Here is a 16904-nt window from a genome sequence, read left to right on the forward strand (position 1 = left end):
TTGATGTGGTGTATATGGATTTCAGTAAAGCGTTTGATAAGGTTCCCCACAGTAGGCTACTGCAGAAAATACAGAATCGTGGGATTCAGGGAGATTTAGCAGTTTGGATCAGAAATTGGCTAGCTGGAAGAAGACAAAGGGTGGTGGTTGATGGGAAGTGTTCAGACTGGAGTCCAGTTACTAGTGGTGTACCACAAGGATCTGTTTTGGGGCCACTGCTGTTTGTCATTTTTATAAATGACCTGGAGGAGGGTGTGGTGGGTGAGGATGGGTGAGTAAATTTGCAGATGACACTAAAGTCGGTGGAGTTGGTACAAGTTACAGAGGGACAGCGCTGGGCTGAGAGGTGGCAAATGGAGTTTAATGCAGAAAAGTGTGAGGTGATTCATTTTGGAAGGAATAACAGGAATACAGAGTACTGGGCTAATGGTAAGATTCTTGTCAGTGTGGATGAGCAGAGAGATCTCGGTGCCCATGTACATAGATCCCTGAAAGTTGCCACTCAGGTGGAGAGGATTGTTAAGAAGGCGTACGGTGTGTTAGCTTTTATTGGTAGAGGGATTGAGTTTCGGAGCCATGAGGTCATGTTGCAGCTGTACCATCTCTCTGGTGCGGCCGCATTTGGAGTATTGCGTGCAATTCTGGTCACCGCATTATAGGAAGGATGTGGAAGCATTAGAAAGGGTGCAGAAGATTTACCAGAACGTTGCCTGGTATGGAGGGAAGATCTTATGAGGAAAGGCTAAGGGACTTGAGGCTGTTTTCGTTAAGAGAGAAGAAGGTTAAGAGGTGACTTAATTGAGGCATACAAGATGATCAGAGGATTGGATAGGGTGAACAGTGAGAGCCTTTTTCCTCGGATGGTGATGTCTAGCACGAGGGGACATAGCATTAAATTGAGGGGAGATAGATATAAGACAGACGTCAGAGGTAGGTTCTTTACTCAGAGAGTAGTACGGGTGTGGAATGCCCTGCCTGCAACAGTAGTGGACTCGCCAACACTAAGGTTATTCAAATGGTCATTGGATAGACATATGGACGATTAGGAAATAGTGTAAATGGGCTGTAGAGTGGTTTCACAGTCGGCGCAACATAGAGGGCTGAAGGGCCTGTACTGCGCTGTAATGTTCTATGTTTCTATGTCAAACATCTGACACCAAAGGAATCGGATGAAAGGATAATTTCTTTGTACTATTCTGGAAATGATAAAATCACAGAAAGTAACAGCACAGAATGAGGCCAATCTGCCCATCATGTGTAGGCTATTGTCACAATGTGTTCTGGAGCACCTATCTTCAATATTGTTACCCGAATGTTATTGGGGCCTACAGCATTTCCACATCTGGCAAGTCCAGCTGATTCCTGATATCAGGTGGAGTGACTCCAAATGGCTGAAAACCAACATCTGCCTCGGCACTTTTAGCTGAAAATAATTGTAAATACTTCATCCTTTTGGATTGATGCTCTGGGCTCTACCATTACTGAGGATGGGATTTTCGTAGAGGCTGCTTCATTAGGTGTTAATTATCCATCACCATTCCCAACTACATGTGGCAGCAGTGCAGAGCTTTTATCTGATCCCGTGGTTGTGGACCGCTTAAACTTCTGCCTTTGGTATGCTGATTCCACTGTTTGGCATGTAATCCTGTATTTTAGCTTCATAAGGTTGCCACCTCATTTTTCAATGGACTTGGTGCTGTTCCTGGCATTCTCTTCTACACTGCTCACTGATTTTTAAAATTCCTCATCATGGGACATGGGTGTTGCTGGCTAGGGTATTATTTATTGTCCATTCCCAACTTCCCCAAGGAACCTTCTTGAACCATGCAGCTGCTGTAGTTACATCCACTGGTTCACAGAATGAGGGCGATACCAAACATGTGGTTACAGATCCTGACGAAACACAATCCTGCGGTTGCTGACAGACCAAAGAGGGCATCCTCAATGTGAAATATGCTCAGCAGGTCAGGCAGCACCTGTGGGGAGAGAAGCACCTTGAAACGTTAATGCTACTTCTCTCTCCACAGATGCTGTTGTGTTTATCCAGCATTTTCTGTTTTTATTTCAGATTTCCAGCATCGGCAGCAATTTGCTTTTATCCTCAATGTGAAGGACAATTTGTTCTGGATTTACGCTCCCAAGGTATAAAAGTCGGGAAATGTACCAGCTCTGCATGCTTGCCAATGCGGAACCTTTGGTCGGGAGTGGTATGTTGGGGGCCTGCCCCGGATACATTTCCAGGCGGGCACAGAGGCTGCCGAATGCTGAGGAGGGCTGGTTAAAAGGGGTGCCTTGGTTCCCTGGGACTACATACCAATTGTTTTATTCATTATTAGTACCTCTAGCCCTCACCACTCACACCCCCTCACACCCCATCGAACACGTGCCAACACATGCCCCCCACCTACCACCAATGGCCCCTTCCATGCCTACTCACCATGCCCCTCCCATCTTCCATGGCTCAATATAGCCCCTATGCCAACTTTTTTTAAAAATTCATAGTACCCAATTCTATATTTTTTTCCAATTAAGAGGCAACTTAGCGTGGTCAATCCACCTAACCTGCACACCTTTGGGTCGTGGGGGTGAAACCCATGCAAACATGGGGAGAAACTCCACACAGACAGTGACCCAGGTCCGGGATCCAAACCCGGGTCCTCAGCGCCGCAGTCCCAGTGCTATCCACTGCGCCACATGCTGCCCTTCCCCTATGCCAACTTAGTACCAACTCATGCCTCTCAACCACTACCCTTTGCCCTTACAGCCTCCATGCCAATTCACCCAGCATCCACCATGGAAAAACCTCGAGTCGTGCTAAGAAAAAATAAAGTTTTCTATAACTATTACAGACTTCGCTACACACAAAAAGGACACTCTCACTGATCAGAACCCATTCAATACATTTAAACCCCCTCACGTACATATTCCCTGATTTTAAAAATCTATTTTTTATTAACGCTCCCCCCCCCCCCCAACAGCTAATCCTCTAATAACCATTTGTGTTGTCAATCAAACTATGAACTTACAGCCCCCAATATGACAACGACAGATTGTGGAAGCAGTCAAGCAGCAATAATACTATAATGATAGCCCTTTAGGTTATGTCAACAACAGCTGTTTAAACTAAAGGAAACATTTGTTTAAAACTTAGTCACAAGCAGGCTGTTTTTCCCCCCAACATTTAATGAACAAGGACTTAAATTACTTTGCAGTTCCACAGATCTTATCTGCCTTTTATAAGTATTTATGTCTAATCTAAAAAAAAAAAAATCATAAGTTACATCCTGCAAGCTAAGCAACATAATTCTCCATCGGCAGGATCATCCTGTCCGCCAGCAGCACACCCACGCCCATGGGTTTCCTGATGGCGTGGGTTGGCCACAATGGAAAAACCCATTGGCCGGCTGCGGGAATGGAAAATCCTGCTGCTGGCAGGGGCGGGCTGCGCTGGAAAACACAGCTTGCGGACAGGAGAATCCCGTCCAAGATCTTTACACCAGTGAAAAAGAGATCTGGATTAACCCAGCACAGATCAAATGGCCCCATGCTGGGTTTTGTTTCTCTCCATGTGCTTCTTACATAGAATTGTTTTTGTAAAATTTACAGTCCAGAAGGAGGCCATTTGACCCATAGCATCTGCACTGGCCCTTGGAAAGAGCACCCTACTAAACCCCTCGCCTCCACCCTATCCCCATAACCCAGTAACCCCACCTAACCTTTTTGGACACCAAGGACAATTAATCATGGCCAATCCACCTAACCCGCACATCTTTGGACTGTGGGAGGAAACCGGAGCACCCGGAGGAAACCCACGCAGACATAAGGAAAACGTGCAGACTCCGCACAGACAGTGAACCAAGCCGGGAATCAAACTTGGGAGCCTGGAGCTGCGAAGCAACTGTGATAACCACTGTGCTACCATGCTGCCCGTTTTGCCCCATTACTGGCAATAATGGGATCTGTTGGGAATGGGGGCGGAATTTCTGTAGTTGGGATCCCGGCAACATTTTGGATAATGTATGGAGTCGCTACGACACGGCAAAAATCTAGGCACTCTGTAGCCACTTAAAATGGCCAACTCCCGATTCAAAATGGCGAACGGCAAAGGCTGATGGGAAAGTCAGCCAACAAGACACAAACTAGCAGCTGCAGGTTGGCTGTGTATTTACCTCTGGAAAGGCCAGACAAGATCGATACCAGCAACCATCAGCATAACAAAACACCAGCCATCTGCATACTAATGAGCAATCCCCGGGAACAATCAACAACATTTAGACACACAAAGCCAAACCAGACTCTTCGGCGCCAGCAGAAGCCTACACAAAAGGAGGTGAACGACCACCTCAAGACCGCCCATTGATCAGGGAACCGCTCCAGCATTGGAGAAATCGAACCAAGTGATTGGGACAAAGTCCAATCACTTGGGACCAGGTACAGGGTCCGCCCCGAAAGGCAGGAAGCCCCTGGGGACTATAAGAATTGAGCCCCAAGTTCAAGGCGCTCTCTCTTCCAGCTCTCGTCACTCTTCAGCAGCCGATCGAACCTGTAAGTCTTACTTCAACGCTCATTACGAGATAGCTCCTAGCTACCAACCTGTACCAACTTCGAATCCCGCAGGCTCAGAACCCGAACGAAAGGCCATTTGTTTCCCTGACCTGGTGGGCCAGTTCCAAGTTAAGTATAGGCCTGTTAGCTGTAGAAGTAGCTTAGACGTAGAATTTGTAAAGGAGTAGCGATTACGGTGTACAATAAATGTGCTTTGATTTAAACCTTACTAATCGGTATTGGATTATTGATCATTACTCGGACTTGAACCACGTGGCGGTATCATAAAGATACCTGGCGACTCAAGAGCAAAGGTGATAAAACAGAGCAATTAAACTAAGGCAAAATCAGCAACACCTCGTCTCCACAAGGACTGTGTGGTAGTCATCCTTACCAACACAGCATGGACAAACGCACCTGCATACTATAAACCCGCTCCATCTGGTAGATTGATGATAACGAGGTTATGTTAGAAACAGAAAATTAGGCCATTTGGCCCTTTGAGCCTGCTCTGCCATTCATAATGATCATGGCCGATCATCCAACTCAGTCTGCACTTTCTCCCCGTGCCTGCGTGGGTTTCCTCCAGGTGCTCCGGTTTCCTCCTACAGTCCAAAGTTGTGCAGGTTAGGTGGATTGGCTATGCTAAATTACCCATGTGTTCAAAAAAAGTGGTAGGTGGGGTTACGGGGATAGGGTGGAGGTGTGGGCTTAATGGGGTGCTCTTTCCAAGGGCCGGTGCAGACTCAATGGGCTGAATGGCCTCTTTCTGCGCTGTAAATTCTATGATTCTGTAATTAGCTGGCCCACCAGAACACAGCTCGCACCCGTCTTCTGCCTCCAGAAAAAAACTCAAACGAATTTTGGTCAGGTGGGCCAGCAGGCCCTGTGCTCCACTTTTAACTGGATTTGACCAAACCGCACACAAGATGATGTGGAGCTCATCCTGCACTGGGCTTCACTCCACACCTCATCATCCACTATAGGCCACAGCTACCTCTCCCACTTCACCTTCACTCCATCCTTCAAGTCAGGGTCTTCAAGACACAATTCTCCCATAAATACCAGATATCCTCTTCCGACCCCGCCAGCGCCTTTTCAACAGAAACGCCCGCAGTGCATTGTGAAATGTTGGGAAGGCCACCCGTACAAAATTCCTTATCTGGAGGTACCTGAATGAGTATTACAGGTAAAACGGATGTGTTAAGGCCGAGGATTAACACATAAGAGTTGTGATATAGTGCCCATCAGAGACGTGGTTGGGAGGGGTGGCGGGGGTGAATTGGCAGCTTAACATTTCCAGGTATGGAATCTTCACCCAAGACAGAGGAGAGGTAAAAGAGGAGGAGGCATTGCATTATAATAATCTTTATTATTGTCACAAGCAGGCTTACATTAACACGGCAACAAAGTTACTGTGAAAATCCCCTAGTCGGCACACTCCGGCGCCCGTTCATGTCATAGAATTTACAGTGCAGAAGGAGGCCATTCGGCCCATCGAGTCTGCACCGGCTCTTAGAAAGAGCACCCTACCCAAGGTCAACACCCCCACCCTATCCCCACAACCCAGTAACCCCACTCAACACTAAGGGCAATTTTGGACACTAAGGGCAATTTATCATGGCCAATCCACCTAACCTGCACATCTTTGGACTGTGGGAGGAAACCGGAGCACCCGGAGGAAACCCACGCACACACGGGGAGGATGTGCAGACTCCGCACAGACAGTGACCCAAGCCGGAATCGAACCTGGGACCCTGGAGCTGTGAAGCAATTGTGCTATCCACAATGCTACCGTGCTGCCCACAAATGTCCCTCATGTACACTGAGGGAGAATTCAGAATATCCAATTCAGCTAACAGCACGTCTTTCGGGACTTGTGGGAGGAAACCGGAGCACCCGGAGGAAACCCACGCAGACATGGGAAAAACATGCAGACTCCGCACAGACAGTGACCCAAGCACGAATCGAACCTGGGACCCTGGAGCTGTGAAGCAACAGTGCTAAACACCGTGTTACCATGTCGCCCACAGGAGTCAGGTTACTGCAGTACGGTAATATATCTTGGGAGGGGTCAACAAATGAAGCTTTGTGGGTAGAATTTAGGAATAAAAAAGGGGCAGCCACATTGCTAGGTGTTTATTATAGACCGCCAGATAGTCTGCAGGAAATAGAGGAGCAAATATGTGCACAATTTGCGGAGGTGTGTAAAAATAATAACAGGGTAATTATATTAGGCGATTTCGACTTTCCCAACATTAAGCGGGACAGTCATAATGTTAAGGGCTTAGATGGAGTAAAATGTATACAGAAGAAACTTTTAGCTCAATGTGTAGAGGTTCCAACAAGGGACAGTGCATTGCTGGACCTAATTCTGTGGAATGAAGCCGGACAGTTGGTTGATGTGTTGATGGCGGAGCATTTCGGTGATAGTGACCACAACATGGTGCAATTTAAGCTTGTTATGGACAAAGAAATAGACAAGTTGCAAAAAAAGGTTTTGAATTTGGGGGGGGGTAGGTGATTTTAGTGAAATAAGGCAGGATCTGGCCAAGTTAGACTGGAAAGAGAGTTACTTGTGAGTCAATCTACAGAAGAGCAGTGGGGAGCATTCAGAAAGGAAATGGGGATGTTACAGGCCTAATATGTTCCTCCAGGGTAATAGGAAGGAGTAACAAGCCCAGAGAACCATGGATGACCAGAGACATTCAGGATACGATGAGAAGGAAAAGAGAACCTTTTAGCAAGTATAAGGGGAGCAAATCAGCAAAGGCATTTGTGGAGTACAGAAAGTGCAGGATGGAGCTTAAGAAAGCAATTAAAGAGAGCAAAAAGAGGGGATATGAGAAAGCTCTGGCTGGTAAAAGTAGGGAAAATCCCAAGATATTCTATGAGTGTATTATTGGGAAGAGGATAACCAGGGGAAGAGTAGGACCCATTAGGGACCAAAAGGGCAATCTGTGGGTGGAGCCGGAGGACATTGGTCGGGTGATGAACAAATACTTCACATCTGTCTTCACCCAAGAGAATGAGGAAGTAGGTGTGGAACTCAGGGAGAGGTAATGAATATAATCCTAACTGACTCAATTTTTCCTCATGTGTCAGTCCCGTCATCACAAGAATCAATCTGGGAAATTTCTTGCTGCACTCCCTCTATAGCAAGAACTACCTTCCTCAGTTAAGGAGACCAAAAGTGCACACAATATTCCAGGTGTGTTCTCATCAAGGATCTGTATAATTGCAGTAAGATATCCCTGCTCCTGTACTCCGATCCTCTCGCTGTGAAGGCCAACGTCGAAGGCCTTCTTTACTGCCTGCTGCACCTCCATGCAGCGACTGTTGTATATTCCCTTCCCCTTAATTTATAGTCATTCAAATACTAATCGATCTTCCTGTTTTTGCTACGAAAGTGGTTAACCTCATATTTATCAACATTATTCTGCATCTGCCATGCTCATTCAACTTGGCAAAATCACATTGAAACACCTCTGCATTCTCCTGACAACTCACCCTCCTTCCCAGCTTTGTCTCATCTGCAAATTTGGAGCTAAAACATTTTGTTCCCTCATCTAAATCATCAATATATATATATTGTTAATACCTCGGGTGCTAGCACCGATCCCTGTGGTACCCCACTAGTCACTGCCTGTCATTTGGAAAAAGACCCGTTTAATCCTACTCTTCATTTCCTGTGTGCCAACCAGTTTTCTATCCATCTCAATGCACTATCCCAATCCCATTTGTTTTAATTTTACATACTATATCTCCTTTATGGGACTTTGGCGAAAGCCTTCTAAAGGTCCAAATAAGCCACATCCACTGGCTCCCCTCATCAACTCTACTAGTTACATCCTCAAAGAATTCCAGGAAATTTTTCAAGCATGATTTCCCTTTCGTAAATCCATGATGAATTTGTCCAATCCTCCCATGGTGTCTGCTATTACATATTTTATAATGGACTCTAGCATTTTCCCCACTACCAACGTCAGACTGACTTGATTAAAATTCCCAGTGTTCTCTCTACCTCCTTTTTGAAATAAAAATTAGCAACCCTTCATTCTGTAATAGTAATAATCTTTATTGTCACAAGTAGGCTTACATTAACACGCAATGAAGTTACTGTGAAAAGCCCCTAGTCGCCACATTCCGGCACCTGTTCGGATACACAGAGGGAGAATTCAGAATGTCTAAATTATCCAACAGCACGTTTTTCGGGAGTCGAGAGGGGAAATCGGAGCACCCGGAGGAAACCCACGCAGACACAGGGAGAATGTGCAGACTCCACACAGACAGCGACCCAAGCTGGGAATCGAACCTGGGACTCTGGAGCTACCCACTGTTGCTTCCAAACATACACCACATCAACAGAATACATAGTCCATCAACGCAGAGTCAACAGTTTGTAGTTTTTTCTCTTTTAATCCCTCCACCCGCCCAACGAACAACTCCTCAAATAACATCATGAATGGCCTCCACCGCACCTCAAAACCCTCTTCTGACCCCCTCAACTTGAACTTGATCTTTTCCAGCCGGAGAAAGTCGTACAGGTTCCCCAGCCAGGCCGCCACCCTCGGCGGCGTATCCAACCTCAAATTCAACAGGATCCTTTTTGCCAGGCAATCAGAGAGGCGAAGACCATGACATCGGCCCCCTTCCCCTTCAGCAGCTCCGGCTCCTCTGAGACCCCAAAGATCGCCAGCATAGCCTACGTCCACCTCACTATCCTGGATAATATCTCAACCATGGCCTTCCAAAAGCTCTCCAGTTTCTCGCAGCCCCAGAACATGCAAGTGTGATTCACCAGCCCCACCTACATTTCTCACACCCATCGGTCACCCCCTGGAAGAACCCACTCATCCTCGACCAAGTCATGTCCACCCTGCGCATCACCTTGAACTGAATCAAACTCATCCTCGAGCAGGAGGACCATAAGACATAGAAGCAGAATTAGGCCACTCAGCCCATCCAGTCTGCTCCCCCATTCAATCATGGCTGATATTTTTCTCATCCCCATTCTCCTGCCTTCTCCCCATAACCCCTGATAAGAACCTATCTATCTCTGCCTTAAAGATACTCAGTGATTTGGCCTCCACAGCCTTCTACGGCAAAGTGTTCCACAGGTTCACTACCCTCTGGCTGAAGAAATTCCTCCTCATCTCAGTGTTAAAGGATCATCCCTTTAATCTGAGATTGAGATTGAGTTCAACCTACTTTCCTCACCAACTCCTCCTCCCACTTAATCCCCAACATTTCTGGTACATTATTTGTGTTATCCTTTGTGAAGACAGAACCAAAGAACGTATTTAGTTGGTCAACTATTTCTTTATTTTCCATTATAATTTCCCCAATGTCGGACTGTAAAGGACCTACATTTGTCTTCACCAACATTTTTCTCTTCACAAACGCATACATAGCTTTATGAGGCAATAACCCTCATTTTGGTTCTCTCACTGCCTGTCACCAGCCCACTGTGACAAATATGTCCTTCAACATGCGATCAATTTGGTCAATTGTGGCGATGCCACACCAATGTCAATGATCAAGACTGATATTCCCCAATTCAGAAAACATTCCATACCCTTGCTCTGCTCAGTGATGTGGGTGATGATAGAGGAGTCTGGGACCTTGGCTAAGCATTATGGTTCAGTTACTATGGCCAGGATTTTCCAGCTGATCATGGTGGGATCTGCCATGGGAGGTTCGGCAGCCCCATCAAAATTCTATTGACTTCTGACAGGACCATGTTCTCCTAATGGTGAGGGTGGCTGGAAAACCCCACCCGATAGCTGGACTACTCTCCAGAATAGCTCTTCCAAGTTTGGCTTAAGTTCCCCGATATTGAGAAGGACCTTGCAGGGTCGACTAGGTTGGGTTTACCTTTGTCAGACCTGGTGCCCAAGTAGTCCATCCTGTTTTATTCATACGAGATGCTTTTGAAGCAGTTAGATACAACTGATTGGATTGCTAGGCCACCAAAGAGAACAGTTTTGTGTCAACAACATGGCAGTGGTCTGGAGACGAGGCAAGAGTGGCAGTTTTGTTGCACTGAATAGTTAGGAGTTGAAAGAACAACAGGCGTGATTCTCCGATCGCGGGACAGAGTGTCCTCGCCGTCGTGAACGCCGTCGCATTTCACGATGGTGCGAAACGGGCGCGGGCAGTAGCGATTCTGTCCCCCACAGTGGGCCAGCACGGCGCTGGAGTGGTTCACGCTGGTCCAGCCTTACTTCCTGGCGCGCACTGGGGGCAGCGCCAACCCGCGCATGCGCAGTGGTCTTACTGAACACTCCGGCCCCAACGCAACATGGCGCGGGGGCTCTGGGGCTGGACGCACAACAAACTAGACCCTGGGGGGGGGGGGGGGGGGTGAAGAAGCCGGCCTGCCGATCAGTGGGCCCCAATCGTGGGCCAGACCCCCTCGGAGGCCCCCCCCGGGACGGATTTTATGGTAACGACGTGTAATTTGCAGTACATGGTAGCAAGTTTCACATTCTGACCAACAGAATAAAAAGGTTTCGCCTGAATGCTTAAAAGGATTTATTAGCGACTGTCTGTTTTTGAAAAAAAATTATTTCATGGAATGTTGACATGGTTGGCTAGGCCAGCATTTATTGAGAAGATGGTGGTGAGCAGCCTTCTTGAACCGCTGCAGTCCCTGCGGATTGGTACACCCATAGTGCAGTTCCATGAATTTTGAAAAGTGAAGGAAAAGCAATATATTTCCAAGTCAGGATGGTGAGAGACTTGGAGGAGAACGTCCAGGTGACAGTGTTCCCATGCATGTGCTTTACTCATCTCTCAGGTGGCAGAGATCATGGGTTTGGAAGTTGCTGTTGGAGGAGCCTTGTTGAGTTGCTGTAGTGCATTTGTAGATGGAACTCATTTGAGTCATAGAGTCCTACAGCACAGAAAGGGGCCCTTCAGTACATTGTGCCTGCGCTGGGTATCAGGCACCTATCTATTCTAATCCTATTTTCCAGCACTTGTCTAAAGCCTTGTATACTACGGTATTTCAGGTGGCATTGTTGCAACTGTGCGTTGGTGGTGGAGGGAGTGAATGTTTGAAGTGGTGGATGGGGTGTCGTCAAATGGGCTGCTTTTGTCCAGGATGCCGCAGAGCTTCGAGTGTTGTTGGAGCTGCACTCATCCAGACAAGTGGAGAATATCCATCACACTCCTGATTTGTGCCTTGTAGATGGTGGACAGGCTTTGTGGAATCAGGAGATGAATTACTCACCACAGGATGCCCAGCCTTTATCTGCCATTATTTCCACATATGGTTGGTCCAGTTCAGTTTCTGGTCAATTACGTTGATCGTGGAAGATACAGCGATCATAATGTCATTGAATGCCAAGGAGATGGTTAGATACTCTCTATCATTGTCTGGCACTTGGGAGCACAAATGTTGCTTGCCACTTATCAGCTCTAGCGGAAATGTTGGCCAGGTCTTGCTGCATATGGACTCCGGCTGCTTCAGTGTCTGGGGAATCGCAACTGGTGCTGAACCTTGTGCAATAATAAACAAAGATCCACAAAGCAGTTGAAGATGTTTGGGTCGAGCACATCCTGAGGAACTCCTGCAGCAATGCCCTAACAGGGAAATGATTGACCTTCAACATTCACAGCCAAATTCCTTTGAGCTAGATAGGACTTCAGCCACTTCTCCTTGTAGATTGTGGACAGGCCTTGGGGAGTCAGGAAGTGAATTACTTGCCACAGGGTTCCTAGTCTTTTACTTAATCCTGTAACCACAGTATTTCTATAGCTAGTCCAGTTCAGTTTCTGGTCAATGTTAACCCACAGGATGTTATTTTTAAATTTTATTTAGCAAAGTCCCTAAGCCGAGCAGGTTCTTCCGTTGCTGCTGTGTTGAGTGTGGATAGACCTACACTGAATCTGTGGATTGGACATTCTTCGATGAGGTGATGCATTGTGCCTGTGAGAGAGAGGAAACAGAGGGGGCTGGCACTAATGCGTCATCTGTGGAACTTGGCCAAGCTGGAGCCGTGGCCCGTCCTGAACCTGTCAAGGGTGGACCACTCTTTCCTTAAAAGTTTAAAATCAGGCAGCTGTTGGGTTGTGTTGGAGCACTCGTTTGTCATGTCCAATGATTCCCATGGATTTGTCCAGGTGGAATTTGTGTCGAAGTCCTGTGTGGGAGCGTTTTTTTAGATCGGCCTTCTTGATGGAAGAATAGATCAACATGAAGTGGCAGGTGGTTGTTACAAGTCGGCAGATGTGTGGAGGAGTGATATATGCCAGGACAGAGTGGTGTTGATTGTAGTATTCCAGTAATGACATGCGTGGTGGCATTCAGATGGATGTCAAGTGCGTGTGGTGTGCTTGGTGGTATTCGGATGGATGTGGTGTGTACGGGGTGCAATGACCTTGACCAAACAGGGGCGCAGCATTCTGCTACCGAGTTGGAGTACAACACTGTACCTGCTCCCCTGTGCTGCGGTCCTTGCGGAAACCAGCTTGGTCGACGCTGGATGCTATAGTTGGCGATTCAGCAATGGTAATGCCACTGAATGGCAAGGGACAATGGTTAGATTCTCGCTTGCTGGAAATGGCCATTCCCTAGCAATTGTGTGGTACAAATGTTATTCTCCACTTGTCAGCCCAAGCCTGGATATTGTCCAGGTCTTGTTGCATTTGCACGTGGACTGCTTCAGTATCTGAGTCGCGAATGGTACTGAACATTGTGAAAATATCAGCGAACTTCTGATGTTATGATGGAAGGGAGGTCATTGATGAAGCAGCTGAAGATGGTTGGGCCTAGGACAACTGTCCTGAGGAACTCAGTGATATCCTGGAGCCGAGATGATTGACCACTATATCCAGATCAGCATATCATGGTGCAATCACACACACACTGATGGACAGGCATTTGGACCAACCAGCACACACACAACATCGCAGCCAATCACTAGTAAGAGCACACGCACTATAAAAGGGGGAACACGAGAGTTCCCGCTCGTTCTGGTGGGAGACAGCTCGGGACACAGAGCTTGCAGCGTGACACTCAGACATAGACCATGTGCTGAGTGCCTCACCAACATTAGTGATAGGGCTAGGTCCATAAGTTAGCTGGTAGCGAACGTACCCAAGTCTATAGTTAGTTGCATCTGTTGGTAAACATAATAAAATCAAGTTGTACCATCTGCAGCCATGTTGGCTCATTTGTGTATCAGGACACCCAACACGGCATGATACCACGAGTGGACGCAGACCAGCGACTGTGAGACCTACCTGCACCATTTCAGCAATCCGCCATCCTGATCCATGGAAAGCATCAGCCCGCCGCAGCCGCTCCGAATCACTGGTAATCTAGGTGTAAACTGGAAGATTTTCAAACAGCGCTTCCAGCTATTCCTCGAGGCCACATTCGGGGAGAATGCATCGGACACCAGGAAGATAGCCCTTCTCCTCTCCACGGCAGGGCAACACACCATCCACATCTTTAACTCCCTGGCATTCGCGGAAGGAGAGGACAGAACAAAATACAAAACGGTGCTGCTCAAGTTCGATGATCACTTCAGCGTGGAAGTAAATGAGTGCTTCGAACGGTACCTATTTCAGCAGCGCCTGCAGGGTAAGGACAAACCTTTTCAATCATACCTAACACACCTCCGCATCCTTGCGCAATCCTGCGGCTACGGGCCCACCTCCGACTCCATGATAAGGGATCAGATAGTTTTTGGGGTTGTGTCAGACACCCTACGCCAGCAGCTCCTTAAAGTGAAACAACTCACCCTGGCGACTGCAATCGAGACCTGTGTCCTCCATGAAAACGTGACCAGCCGGTACTCCCATATCCAGGCGGCCAAAACAGCGCAGCACGGGGCCCCCCCCCCCCCCACCCCCCCCCCACCCCCCCCCCCCCACACCCCCACACCACCCCCCCACCACCCCCCCCCCCCCGCGGAGTGGGTCCAGACGACCGAGTACCTCCCGGCCCACAGCCCAGATTAGGGCGGCCATTTTGCGCGCTTTCCAAGGGGAAAGCGCCAAAAGAGGGGACGCTGAGGCAGAGGTACGGCCTCATTTGGAGTATTGCGTACAGTTCTGGTCACCGCATTATCGGAAGGACGTGGAGGCTTTGGAGAGGGTGCAGAGGAGATTTACCAGGATGTTGCCTGGTATGGAGGGAAAATCTGATGAGGAAAGGCTGATGGACTTGAGGAGAGGGTACAGAAGAGGTTTACCAGGATGTTGCCTGGTATGGAGTGCATTAGCTAGGAGGAGAGATTGAATAAAATCGGTTTGTTCTCACTGGAACGAGAGAGGTTGAGGCGCGACCTGATAGAAGTGTACAAAATTATGAGGGCATAGACAGAGTGGATAGTCAGAAGTTTTTGTCCCAGGTTGGAAGAATCAATTACTAGGTAACATAGGTTTGAAGTGCGAGGGGCAATGTTTAGGAGGATGTGCGAAGCAAGTTTTTTTTTTTTTTTTTTTTTTTTTTACACAGAGGGTAGTGGGTGCCTGGAACTCGCTGCCGGAGGAGGTGGAGGAAGCAGGGACGATAGTGACATTTAAGGGGCGTCTTGACAAATACATGAACAGGATGGGGATAGAGGGATACAGATCCCGGATGTGTGGAAGGTTTTAAGTTAGACGGATGGTCGGCGCAGGCTTGGAGGGCCTATTCCTGTGCTGTACTTTTCTCTGTTCAAAGTGTTGTGATTTTGTTCTTTATTATGTTTCCTCACGCTGTTTTGGGTTTGCATTTGTCACTATTCCATTGCTTGTTTTTCATTTCTATTATTGTTCCTGCTTTCATTGTAATTGGAGTTACTGGTTTGTTTGCCTGCAGTTCTTGATGTAGCTGCTTTTCCTTTTCTGGCTTCCTTGTGAGAAGGCTCTGTTTCAATTTATTCAGGCTGTGAAGACTAGAAGAGCTGTTTTGTGCTGTTCAAAGAAGGGTGGAATGAAGCAGTAAAATGTTACAAGTTAAGAAAGGCAAAGTAGGTTGAAAAGCATAATTATCAGGGTGAAGACTGAGACACGTCAGAGAGCTCGTATGGATCATAGTGATACTGCTGGAGGCCATTGGGGCAGTTTCATCCACTTCACTCAGCTGACATTTTTGCAAAGGGAAAATACAATTAGTATTCTCTTCATGATTGCTGGACAAGGACATCAATGTTAATTTTTTATTAACATAAATAGTGTAAATTTAACAAGCACCATCTAATCTCTCACTCACTTGTATGCACATTTCCACACTCAATTCTGCCAGAGATTCATTCTTTGTTGCTTAGACTTTTATAGATACAATTTTGTATTGAAGCCATTACACAAAGGCACAGCAAAGGTAAAGCTGTTGCCTCTAACCATTCATCTCTAAAGTTTGTTTTGAATACACTGAGAAAATAGAGATAGGTATTTGTTACAGACGTGAGAGATAGATACATGTTTCACCCAAAGTGAAAGCACAGTCTAATGCAGAATCGTGACATTCAGAAAACACAGGGTTTGGTTGCCAGTCACAGCTAAATTACGGCTATTAATAATTAGCTTTTGGTGTTTATGAGCCAAGCAGTCACACCTAACACAGAGCTGAATGTCTTTTTCAGCTGATCCCACGAACAGGCGTAAAGGAGAATTCAGGCTCGGTATGTAAACTATCAAATAAAATTAATCCAAAACGCTTAGCGGACAAGGTTAGAAATCCCTTTCAACTAACAACATATTAGCAATTTCAATACCAATTTAAGTTCAGGGAAATCTCTATATTCAGCACGGATTTCTCAGCTCCCTACAAAATGAGACAAAAATAAAAAATGCTGCAAATATCAGGTCAGACAGCTGTGGTTTCAGGTCGAGATGACCTTTCAGTCAAGTGTCTCTGATACTTCCTCTTACCTCCCCCTGGACTATGACCCCACTACTAAACATCAAGCTATCGTATCCAGGTCTGCCACTGACCTCAGCTCCTCTGGAGATCTTCCCTCCACAGCTTCCGACCTCAAGTTTCCCAACTCTGTCCTGCCCACATCTACCTCCTTCCCAGAATTCACAAAGGGACTGTTCTGATTGACGCACTGTCAGTCTATTCTTGCACCACTGAACTTAATTCTTCCTACGTCGATTTTTAACATTTTCCCTTGTTCAGTTCTTCCTCTCAACATCATGACTCTACACTTCAATGGTTATCAGCATTGTTTCCTCTTCACCATGGACATCTAATCCCTCAAAGAACAAAAGGTCACCTTGACCTGAAACATTAATTCGGTTTCTCTCCACATATACTGCCTGATCTAATGAGTATTACCAGCAGCTTTTATTTTTCGCTCAGATTTCCACTTTCTGCAGTCATTTGCTTTTGCCCTCCCGAATGAGACTGCTTGATG

The 16904-nt window shown here is 46.9% G+C and overlaps 1 protein-coding gene across 1 annotated transcript in view; it reads right to left on the reverse strand.

Annotated features, from left to right (window-relative positions):
* The window catches only part of LOC140425357 (unconventional myosin-X-like), a 341226-nt gene that overhangs the window by 201942 nt on the left and 122380 nt on the right, over positions 1-16904 (reverse strand). The gene's annotated exons all lie outside the window — the stretch shown is intronic.

This window comes from Scyliorhinus torazame, chromosome 6, assembly GCF_047496885.1.
Source record: "Scyliorhinus torazame isolate Kashiwa2021f chromosome 6, sScyTor2.1, whole genome shotgun sequence".
Taxonomy (NCBI): Eukaryota; Metazoa; Chordata; class Chondrichthyes; order Carcharhiniformes; family Scyliorhinidae; genus Scyliorhinus; species Scyliorhinus torazame.